The sequence below is a fragment of the Rhinopithecus bieti genome, unplaced genomic scaffold, assembly GCF_001698545.2.
Source record: "Rhinopithecus bieti isolate Rb0 unplaced genomic scaffold, ASM169854v2 scaffold_13262, whole genome shotgun sequence".
In the NCBI taxonomy this organism is placed as follows: Eukaryota; Metazoa; Chordata; class Mammalia; order Primates; family Cercopithecidae; genus Rhinopithecus; species Rhinopithecus bieti.
In genome coordinates this window covers 1,048,559-1,059,976 of record NW_016808004.1, presented here as the reverse complement: position 1 = coordinate 1,059,976, position 11,418 = coordinate 1,048,559, and the positions used below count along the sequence as shown (strand labels likewise).

Genomic DNA, 11,418 nt, shown 5'->3' with positions numbered 1-11,418 from the left:
AAAAAAAAAAAAAAAAAAAATGTTTTGTACCAAGAATGAAGCTATTTTCAAACAGTCTTTGAACATTTTGTTTTCTTTTCCCACTCCTGAATCCTCTACTAGGTTTTGGAAAGTTACTTTATATCTTTTGTATAAAATGGATTGCTTATAGGGATATTAGAGATTTAGGAATAAATATTTATTTAAAAAATTGAACTTAGAAAATATTGATTTGCTATTTTCAAATTGTGAAGGGTTCCAAATGATTTTATTTTCTAATAAATTTCTTCTAAGTTTATAAAAGATTTAGTTTGTCACAGTCAGTTATTGATGGAAATATGGTGGCAAATGGAATCCATAAAGAATTATTAAGCCTAATTTTATCTGTAGGTCCTGCTGGATAAGAGACTTAATGCTGTTTCTTCTCCCTTTTCTCTCTTCTGCCACACTCATCTGTTTATCCAATATTTTACTGAGCACCAGCTATGTGTCCAGTACTGTTCTTGATACTGCCCAGTTGATGGATAGATATGCTATTTATTGTGAAATGGCAACAAGAAAATAATTGGGATAATTAATTTTGGATTAAGTGAGATTTTCCTGTACTTATCAGAAAGGGGAAATCTGTCTATAGACTGTGAAATTGAGAAAGATGAGATCCTGCCCAAATGACATTCACTTGGGCCAATTGTGACCCCCCCCCCACCACCTGCTTACTAATCATTAAGTCAGTAAACATGAATTGAGCTTCTGATATGTTTAGAGGAGAGGGTACCAAGGTATTTTAAGAAATAGTTCTTACCCCTTTGAAGCTTCTTGTTTAGTACTAGAGTTGAGGATTCACAGTTAGTTAATGCTAGATAGAAAGTGAGCATGCCTTCCTTGTTAGAAACCCTTTTTTCGGCTTCTGGACCACACTCTTGGTTTTCCTTCCACCCTACTTGCAACTCAGTCCAGGGTTCTTTGTTGATTTCTACTAAGTAATCTTGTCCCAATGTACGGTTTTGAAATCATTATCTAGATGCTTGTGACTCCCAAAATTATATCTGTAGCCCTGACCTTTCTCTGAAATTCCAGACATAATAGACAACTGCCTACTTGAAATCTCCCCTTACCGATTTCTCAACTTAACATATCCAAAATCAACCTTTATTTTCACCCCCAGGCTTACTTTTCTTCTCTGTCTTTCCCAGTAGATGGCACAGGTAGTCAAGCCCCTTCTTGGGGATTCATCCTTGTTTTCTTTTTTCCTTACTCCTTACATCAGACTGTTAGCTAGTCTTGTCAACTCCATCTCTAAAACATGTTTAAATATGTTCCTTTTGCATCCATCTCCTCTGCTATAGCTCCAATCCAGATAGATAACCATTGTCTTCTGCAGAAGTCTCTTTAACTGGCCCCCTGCTTCCAGTCCTCCGCCCTGTGCTGTGCACACAGAAGTCCTCACAATCTATTGAAGAAAAGCAAATCAGGTCAAGTCGTGTCCCAGTGGTGGCTATCCATGGTACGTAGAATATAGTCTGAGCTGCTTCCCTGGGCTTCCATCATATATCATGACTGGTCCCTGTCTGCCTTCCAATATCATCACATTATTCATCATCTCCTATCACCCTTCCTCTACTTATTCACTGTGACTGCTATCTTCACTAGACGATAAGCTCCAGGGAACTTGTTCCTCATCTGTTTGTTCACAGCTGAATTCTCAGCTCCTAGGATAGTGTACCTGCTTCTTGGTAAGTGCTTATTGTTTGTTGAATTAATTTACGGGCATTATCCATTTTAAAAGTAGCTACTTTTGTTCATTTTGGAGAGTTCTATACATTTAATACAGGTGACATTTATTGAATGTTTCTTTATGCAAATAAGTAAACCAGGTATTTTGAAAAGATGCAAAAATAGGAAAGAGTTCTTTTTTTGGCAGATAAACTACATATACAACAAGACTATAAGGGAGGTAGAAACATAGTATAAAAGAAACCTAGGAGATACTGAAATTAAGTTTATCAAATATTTTGGCTTAAGAAGATGCCTTGTCGTGCAGAAACAAATGGCTGTCCAGTTTATTAAAATGCCCAACAACTGCACTTCTGGTCATTCGGGTCTTGCATATAAATACCATTGCATACAGTGAGCACATCTAGCTGACGATAAATGTACTCTTGCTTCCTCCTCTTCCTCAAAATGGTGAATCTGTTCATATCTACATGTATGAACTTAAAATATGGAAAATGTTAAGGAAGCAAATGGTTTGTAACTTTGTAAGTACTTACGACGTGGTGTATCTTTTTGCTTATGAATATTCTATGCTATACCCATTGTTTCTGTAGTTTAATTAAAACATTTTTTTGGTGTTAAAAAAAGAATGATGATGTATGGATACATTTAAAATTGGAATTTGTCCTAAAGTATGATTTGTTGTAGGTAGATTTTTTTTCCTACCTCCTGTGTTAAGGAGTGAGGGTGATGATGATGATGATTCAATATACTGAAGTAATGACAGATGACACTTAAACAAAATTTGTTACATGGTAGGTACTCTGCTAAATCCTGTGTATGTCTTATCTCATTTCATCCTTATAACCCTAGGAAGAAGGACCTGTGATAACCCATTTTACGTAGAAGGAAACTGACACTTGAAGTGATAATTATTTTGCCCAAAGTCACACAGCTGGTGAGCAAAGGAGATGAGAGTTACATTCAAGTTTGTCTGACTCCAGAGCAAATGCTGTTAACCACTTTGTCTTATTTTAATTTGAATGACATCTTGCTTTAGAAAGGATATGACAGAAACTAGTTGGAACAAAGGAGCTGCTTTTTAGTGATGTTCTGCTTGAATTAAGGAAAGAACCTGTTGTCTATAAGTGATTGTTGGTTGTTCTCAATTTTTCCCATATTGGCTCTCAAATAGTGAGTGGAAGGAGAGAAAATGTTTTCTTTCGTGGGTTGTTTTGACACTTTGAGAGAGTGGGGATGGGTCAGGAGATTTTCTGTGAGTTCTGTGGTGTGTCTGGCCCGAAGAGCATGACACTGATGTGAAGAGCTCTGGTTTTGCTGAGGGACCCATCCCTTCTCACTCCCCATTTGAAATGACTGATGAATTCTGTGGTCCATGACCAGCTGTGACCAGCCTGGGCACTGAAAGCTCTTAGAATGCCATCTTGTGGGCTGGGTTTGGTGGCTCATGCCTGTAATCCCATCACTTTGGGAGGTTGAAGTGGGTGGATCACCTGAGGTCAGGAGTTTGAGACCAGCCTGCCTAACACGGTGAATCCCTATCTCTGCTAAAAATACAAAAAATAGCTGGGCGTGGTGGCACATGTCTGTAATCCCAGCTACTCGGGAGACAGGCATGAGAATCGATTGAACCTGGGAGGTGTAGGTTGCAGTGAGCCGAGATTACTCCATTGCACTTCAGCCTGGGCAACAGAGTGAGACTCCATCTCAAAAGAAAAAAAGTATGCCATCTTGTGTTTTAGTGGTCAGGCTAGAACTACACTCTCCAAATGGAAGCCACTAGTCACATGTGGCTCTTCAAAGTTAAGTGAAAATTAAGTTAATGATCAAATGAAAACTTCAGCTCCCAAGTTGCACTCATATTTTATGCTCAGTAACTGCATGTGGCTTGTGACTACCATACTGGACAGTGCAGATATAGGGCATTTCTGTTATTGCAGACCATTGTGTTGCATAGCTCTGATCTAGAATACACCAGTGCTTTTTATCTTCTGTCTGCACCATGATGTGAAAAGGACTCAACAAGACTCATAGGACAGGTTCTTTGAGTACATGATTTCTCTCACCCATTCCAACCTAACCCAAGAAAAGAACTAAGATTTAGCATACTATTTTGAAGTGATCTTGCTTTAGGTTAAGAATGCAGTTCGACTATGTGTAAATTAACAAAGATTTATTCTTCTTAGAATTAAAAAAATTGATTTATAAAAGCAGGAAGCCTGAAAATTTATGTTCTGTTCTGAGTTTGTCTCATTTAGGGGTTTTAGTTAGTACTCAATAATAGATTTCTTATGATTTAAAATTTAGATGTGTTATGAAATAATTTTCAAGCCTACAAAATGTATTGATAAAAGTGTCACTCGCCTTTTTTACATTTTTCAGTATGAAGTAAATTATATATTAAATGTGAGTTGAATTTTAAGTATTTATTACAAAGCCTTTTTTCTCACAGGACTCTTAGTCATACCAGCCCTAGGCTATTCGTATGTGTGAATATAGGGCAGTGTATTTGATGAACTGAGAGCCCTAGGATTTCTGTATATAGGAACTCAATTTTGTCATAAAAATAGTTTTGAGAATACATTTTATACTATAAGAAGGTGGGTTCCTCTGAAGACTTTACTGAAACTTTTTTTCATAAAAAATATAATTTTTTTGCTAAACCTTGAATCAGATCAATGGCTCGTTGCAATAAGTATTTGCATGTAAAGCTGGGTAAAATAATACACTGTGTGACACACAGCAGATTGTAATGCCACTTTAATAAATGAATGTGCTCTAAAGAACTTAACTGTGTCCTTGCTGCCTCAAATTTTCTGCTGCGTTATCTCAACTGTATTGGTTTGCTTTTACACCAGATGATTTTCTTCTTAGGCTGACATAAGGAGATGTCATTGCATATAGTTATAAACTTACCTTTTCATTAACATCTTGCATCTTTTGATTTTAAAAAATCAATTTTGGGTATTGATTGTTTCCTTTCCCACCTGATCTTTTAGTTTTTCTGGCTTCTAATGAGGTCAGGCCTCTCATGGTTGACCCTACCGCTGAAGAAACTGTCCGCGAATCAATATGAAGAAACAGACAGGAAATGATATTAGGAGATGTTTTGTTGTTTTCGTAAGCTACTGGCAACCAGATAAAAATGATGAATCTGGAAAAAAACAAGACAAATGACCTAACTTTATTATTTATTATTATTATGACCTAACAATTATTATTGTCCTCACTGTAGAAGTTTCTCTGTAAATTTCTCGTCATTGTGAAAAATAACAAAGATTTGCCAGTTTGTGTTAAGTATATCACTGAGATCACTAAGTATTTGGCAGCCTTAACAAATCGCAGGAAACCAATTTGAGCAGGAAATAGCACAGCCTAAACTAAACAGCCAATTTTGGGAAATAGATTCATCTATAAGTTCTGTGTATTTTTCTCCCGGAATCTGGCCCTCCTAGTTATTTTAAAACAGCTCTTTAAGGCTCATTTAGACATAACACTGTAGGGAGAGTTCAGAGAAAATAAGCTTATTCCTTTGACTCGAGTTACAAGAACTGAACGTCTAGGTTTCCAACTTTTAATATGTGAAACTTTGTCGATGCCAGTGTCTCAATTCTGTACTTTTTTCGTGGGCCATAATGGATGATTTGCCTTACTGTTCCTAATGGTAAGAAACGTAATTGCTGTTGAATTAAAGGCATTAAATCTAATTCTCTAAGTCAGCATATTCTGCTCTGAAAAAGAAATCTGCCAACGGTCTAGGGTTGAAGAACTTCATGGTTAGTTCCATCAGTCAACAAGTGGTAGCATTGCCACCATCTTTGACCTTCAAGGAATTACTAGTTTGGTCTAAGCATATTTAATGTTACAGTGTAGTGAATGAGTACTAGTTTAGTTGCTTTCTCTATTAGAATATATACGTGAGTGAAATAGAATGTATAAGAGCTGTGGAAAATGCTTTAGAAATTTAGACAAAGAGCATCAGGAGCTTTGGCAGGCAGGCCTGGCATCAGGGGAAGTGAACTTGAGCCAAACTTGAGGCTAAGGGGGACGGGAGGGGGGTTAGAGTAGAAGGTAATCCTGGTAGAGTTAGCACACAGACCAGATTAATTCAGATAAGGGTTTCTTGTAGGGTCTCATGGGTGGGTAGGTTGAAGTCAATGAGTTTAATTCTATCCTATAGGGCCTGGGCAGCTACGGAGGTGTTCCATCTCATTTTAGGATGCAAGACTGGAAAGTTACATTAGTTGCACCTTCAGATATACCCAGATATTGGTAACATTTTATTCTTAAAATATAGTGCCTGTTTTCTTACTGATATTTTTATGTCCGATAAACAAATCAGAGTGGTAAGAATATGTATTTTCTGCCATAGTACTAAATAAAGCCATTTTCATCTTCAGTTTAGTAAAGAAGCAGCCCTATAAGCATTTTTGTTTGACTGTAATTGGCCCTATTGCAAAAATAAATAAATAAACAAATAAATAAAGTTGCCCTCAACTGCATGAGACAGCGTGGCAGTCTAGGGTGTAACGGATGAGTTCTGAGCAGGGAAGGGGAATGAAGCAAGTGGATCCTTGGAAGGATAAGGAAAAGAAAGGACGTTAGTTGGAAACTAGCGATCGGGAAGGTCAGCCGCTGCCTGGTCTAGGAAGAGTGGCAGGGCAGAGGAGGACTTGGCTGGACATGGTAACTATGGCTCCATGGATGGGTAGTGGCAGTCCTGGACTCACGCTTCAGTACTTTCTCCCCAGGCTGAGGGCACCTTTTCTCTGTGCTACTTGATTCATCTCTATGTTGGATTTATTTTTGAGAATCCAGAAAACCTTTAGGCTGACTTTATTTTAAAATTGAGAGGAGGGCATAGAAAACTTCCTTTCAGCCGGGCGCGGTGGCTCAAGCCTGTAATCCCAGCACTTTGGGAGGCCGAGACGGGGCGGATCACCGAGGTCAGGAGATCCGAGACCGATCCTGTGCTAACACGGTGAAAGCCGCCCGTCTCCTACTAAAAAATACTGAAAACTAGCCGGGTGAGAGGTGGCGGGCGGCTGTAGTCCCAAAAGGCTTTACTCAGGAGGCTGAGGCGAGGAGAAATGGTGTAAGACCGCGGGAGGCCCGGAAGCTTGGCAGTGAGCTGAGATGCGCGCCGCACTGCACTCCAGCCCCGGGCCGAAGAGCGAGACTGCCATCTCAAAAAAAAAAAAAGAAAAAAAAAAGATTAAAAAAAGATAAAAGAAAAGAAAACTTCCTTTCTTGTCATTAGCAGTGTGGTTTGTATTTTGTGGTATTTTGGAATGGTCAAAAGGGAGTAAAATGAAGAAAGTGCTTCAGTGGGAGAGGGAATGAACTAGAGATAAAGCTTGGTAGGTTCTGAAACGTCAGTGAGTCACACCTTCCGATTGTTTTCTGTGACTAGGAACTCCCACCCATTGATTTCCTAGTTAATGGATTAACCACTGGCTTCAGCTACTTTTTATTGTGTCTTCAGAGGTCCCTGCCCTTGTGACTGAAGCAGCATAATTTACTTTGCATTGGTGCTTCTAGGTGGTATGAAGTCAAGTGGGCCGGACACTACCTACTTGCCCCTAAGTTACTAGAAAGAAGCAGCTGTTCTGTTAGGTACGTTGTATAATGTAGATTAGAAATATAGTAATGTCGTAGAGTCACAATACTCAGGAGCTGGAAATTAACTCAGGAGTTACGACCCAGTAATTTCAATGACAGCAGGGAAAAAAGATGCTGTTTTAAAGACGCTCCCCAGTTTTGCTGCCGTAGATTCTGGACACTAACTTTAAATGCAATTACGGGCTAGTGGATTGTATTTTCCCACAGAACAAGTGTTGTTACTTGGCATAACCAAGCAAATCATGGGTGTCACCAAAACTATATTAAGAAAACTAGATAAAACAGTGATATAAATTTTGTAATCACGCTTTAAGATTTATAAAATAAAATACGGCATTGGTTATTCAAGCAAAACTAATAGAATATAAAGCATAGGACATATACGTAGAAATACTATTTTTGATTTAAATTTCATACATTTGTTGTAAACAATATTAACAATATTTTTGCCTTTCTTGTAATTTGACAGACTTGAGAGCATCATCTGGATGGCCCATATCTCTTGTATAATAAGTTGTCCAAGGGAGTTTCAAATGTACATTTTCCTATTGCAAGCAGAGAGATTCAAAATCAATCCATTGACTTTCCAGCTGTCAGCCAAATAGTAGGTTATTGTTGTTGATGATGATGTTTTCCCTTGTTAAAAAAAAAAATTTCTGAAAAGTAAGATCTGATCCAGCATTTCACTTCTTCCCTTTACCCTCTCCTGCCTCCCTGGTTTATTCAGAGTCACTCCTATAGTGCTCTGTATTAGGCCAAATCAGTGCTACCAGGGAACAGTAAGTGCTTTTAAGTCCCCCTTTTAAACGTTCTCTGCCCCCAGGGCTACTTGACACTGTTGACAGCTGTCACTACACTTGAGTGTTCCTTGAAAAGCCTCGGGAACCCATGTGGATCATTATAGTAAGGCTCTCCACACTTTGTCACCCAATTGCTATGGCATGCTTATGACAATATTCTGGTTCTGTATGCCCTGCTTCCCCTGAATGAGCGGTTAATTGAAATATGGGTTTTAATTAGCCAGCATCGAATGATTGGGGCTTGAAATTACTTTCAGTTCCAGGGTAGTCATGATAACTCACATTACTATAAAGATGCAAGGTGTTTGGAACATCTCACAGATTGCATGGCAGGCAAGTACAACAACTGGATGCCAGCAACCAGCTCCTGTGTACTCACTGTGTTGGCAGGACTTCTTTCCTTTGTCAGCTGAGTGAGTGCTGCTGCTTTCTTCCTCACTTCGTGCACTTGCACCTTGCTCTTTTCTCGTAGGGCTTTTTTTTTTTTGCTTGTCCACACTCATTATTGCTATAGTCCTGCAAGGGTCACTCACAGACCTTGTCTGTATTTGATGAGCAGTACAGCCTTGCTCTGCATTTCCCATTTTATGATGTTAACTTTTTCAGTTTCTCCCATCCCTGGCGTCATTGCCCTAGTCTGGCCACTATCATCTTTTTCTTGCATTGCCCTGACAGACTGTTGCTTGGGGTGCCTGCCTTTAGTCTTTCATTCCCCGGTTTATTCTCACTGCAGCCCTAGTTTCTTTCCAAAGCATGAAACTAATGCCATTCCTCTGTTAGAAACTTGAGCCCTCTACCCCGTCCCGGCCTTCCTCTTAGGATGCAGCCCAAATCTCTTACATAGATAGCAAGGTGCTATACAATCCATCTCCTGCTCTAGTCTTCTCTGGGAATTTCATGGGATTGAGCCCATATACTGCTTTTGTACAGGACCTTGCTGGCAGACAGACCTTTGTCTGTCATGTTGAACTTCTTTGTCTAGTCACATTGAAGTTCTTGCATATCCTCAGACTTATCCTTTTGAGCTTTTTAATTTTGATACAGAGTTTTGCTGTTGTTGCCCAGGCTGGAGTGCAGTGCCTTAATCTTGGCTCACTGTAACCTCTGCCTCCCGGGTTCAAGTGATTCTCCTGCCTCAGCCTCCCTAGTAGCTGGGATTACAGGTGCCCGCCACCACGCCCGGCTAATTTTTTGTATTTTTAGTAGACACGGGGTTTCACCATGTTGGCCAGGCTGGTCTCAAACTCCTGACGTCAGGTGATCCACCCATCTCAGCCTCCCAAAGTGCTGGAATTACAGGCCTGAGCCATCACGCCTGGCCTCCTTTTGGGTTTTTGACCATGTTGTTCCTTCTGTCTGAACACTGTTCCAACTTCTAGCCCTGCCCCAACTGTATCTCACCTCTTACCTGCCTTTCATCTGGCAAACTCTTGCTCATTGTTCAGATTCCTGCCTAGAAACCAGTTATCCCAGGAAGCTTTTCCTGAGACCCAGTCCTGGTGAGACGCCCCTCCTGTGTGGGCCTGTGGCACCCTGTGCATGTCTCTCGTACCACGCGTCACGTGGTGCTGCCACTGCCCATCACACACCCCTCTCCTCCAGATCCCACAGCTTCTGTTTTCTCATTGGTCCTCCCAGGACCTCCTCTTCTGGCACTTCCTCCAGCACTCCCCCTTGCTTTGGTGCTGAACTTTCTTTGCCTAGGTGAGAAGCCTTTATAGGACTGTGTGTGTTCGCTGCAGGTAAATGTTGACCTGTTGAGGCCAGGTAATTAGGCAAAGCAGGAAAAGAGGAAGTCTCAGAGGGTCGAGGAGATTTCCTTCAAGAGCCATTTCTTCATCTTCTCAGTGTGGACCTTCCAAGTTGATACCATTTTGAAGAATTTCCTTTTCTTGTGTTACTGGTTCTCTTTACTACTGATCCTTGTAATCGTATGTACTTCATTGTGTTGTAATTACGTGTTTACTTGTCTATTTTTCCCATTTGATTATGAGCCTTTGAAAGAAGTGAGTGTTCACTTCCCATGTTCTGTACGCTCAGCCACAGTGACTGTATTATAGAGTTAGGTGCCTCATAAATGTTTGTGGAATGCATGAGCTAAAGCAAATCAGATAATGAAGCCTGATATGTATAAGTGCCTGTGTCCACTAAGTGTCAAGCAGGAAAAGAGGTCTTTCTCTTAGGTTGGTTCCACTGGGCATGGGTGTGAGTGTCTTCACCAGGCTCCTGATGGTGCCTATGTAATGCCAGTCTCAGGTCTCAATTGTAGCAGACCCAAGGAAGCCCTTTTGGAAGAGGCACTTTCTTGAGTACCATCTGGGGAAAACTACGAGTTTGTGGAGGAGTAGCTAGGGAGCGGGGCTCTGGATTTGGAAACATTGATGTGGAGGTTCATGTCCTCCTCCTAGTTATTAATTTAATTTAGAAAGGAAATCATCTGTGTAGACTTGCCAAGTTTTGGTGAGTGCTGAAGTGAGCTGGGATTTTCCCTTCTTGGACCCTCCCACTCAGTTCCTGCTACCCTCCTCATTTTCCTCCTCCATTGGGGTCGAAGTTAATCTGACATTAGTACCTTTGCCCCCTGGAATTTTTAGGTTAGGAGTTTTAGGTGAGGTTTGGTTAGGGTGTCTAGAGGGAGGTCCCTAGCTTAGAAAAACCGGTCTTACCCCTGACTCCCTTTTCTAGTAGAATGCCCTGCTCTCTTCCTGTTGTCAAAACTCTGGGACACTTGAGAGTTGGGCTTCTCTTCACTGTATCTTCTCCTGTGCGGCTGTTCTCATGCCGGATATCAGCTTCTCACTTGAGGATTGTACCTTATTTTCTTCTTGAAAGAGTGGTCTTTCTGCCATCACTCATTTCCTCAAGCCTCTGAGGCCCGCTCTTTGAAGTCTGGGGTCTTTGGTGTCTGGAAGCCCAGGAGGGTTGTGGTTTGGTTTGGCTTCTGGGTAGGGGTTGGAAGGAAGGCCCAATGCTTGGGCCAGTCTCCCAGTGTGGGGATGACTGGGAGACCAGGGAGCTAGCTCAGGGAGCTCCCTGTGTGCTCAGACACACAGAAGCATCTGAGGAGCCCTAACTAAAAAAAGATCCAAGAAAACCTCTAGAATTTGCTTTAGCTCATATGGGCTTTTACCCAGTGCTTCCTTTTCACCTCATCACTGTGTGCTGCAGTCACAGGGAATGTGAATAACTATGTCCTATTGGCTTCATTTGGTAGTTACACTAAATTCTTCAGATGCAATTTGTTTTTTTGTTGATATAGTGGTCATCTCATGACTTTAAACAA

At 40.7% G+C, this 11,418-nt stretch overlaps 1 protein-coding gene across 13 annotated transcripts in view; it reads left to right on the top strand.

Moving 5' to 3' along the window:
- CHCHD3 (coiled-coil-helix-coiled-coil-helix domain containing 3) overlaps window positions 1-11,418 on the top strand; it is a 302,539-nt gene that overhangs the window by 12,313 nt on the left and 278,808 nt on the right. The gene's annotated exons all lie outside the window — the stretch shown is intronic.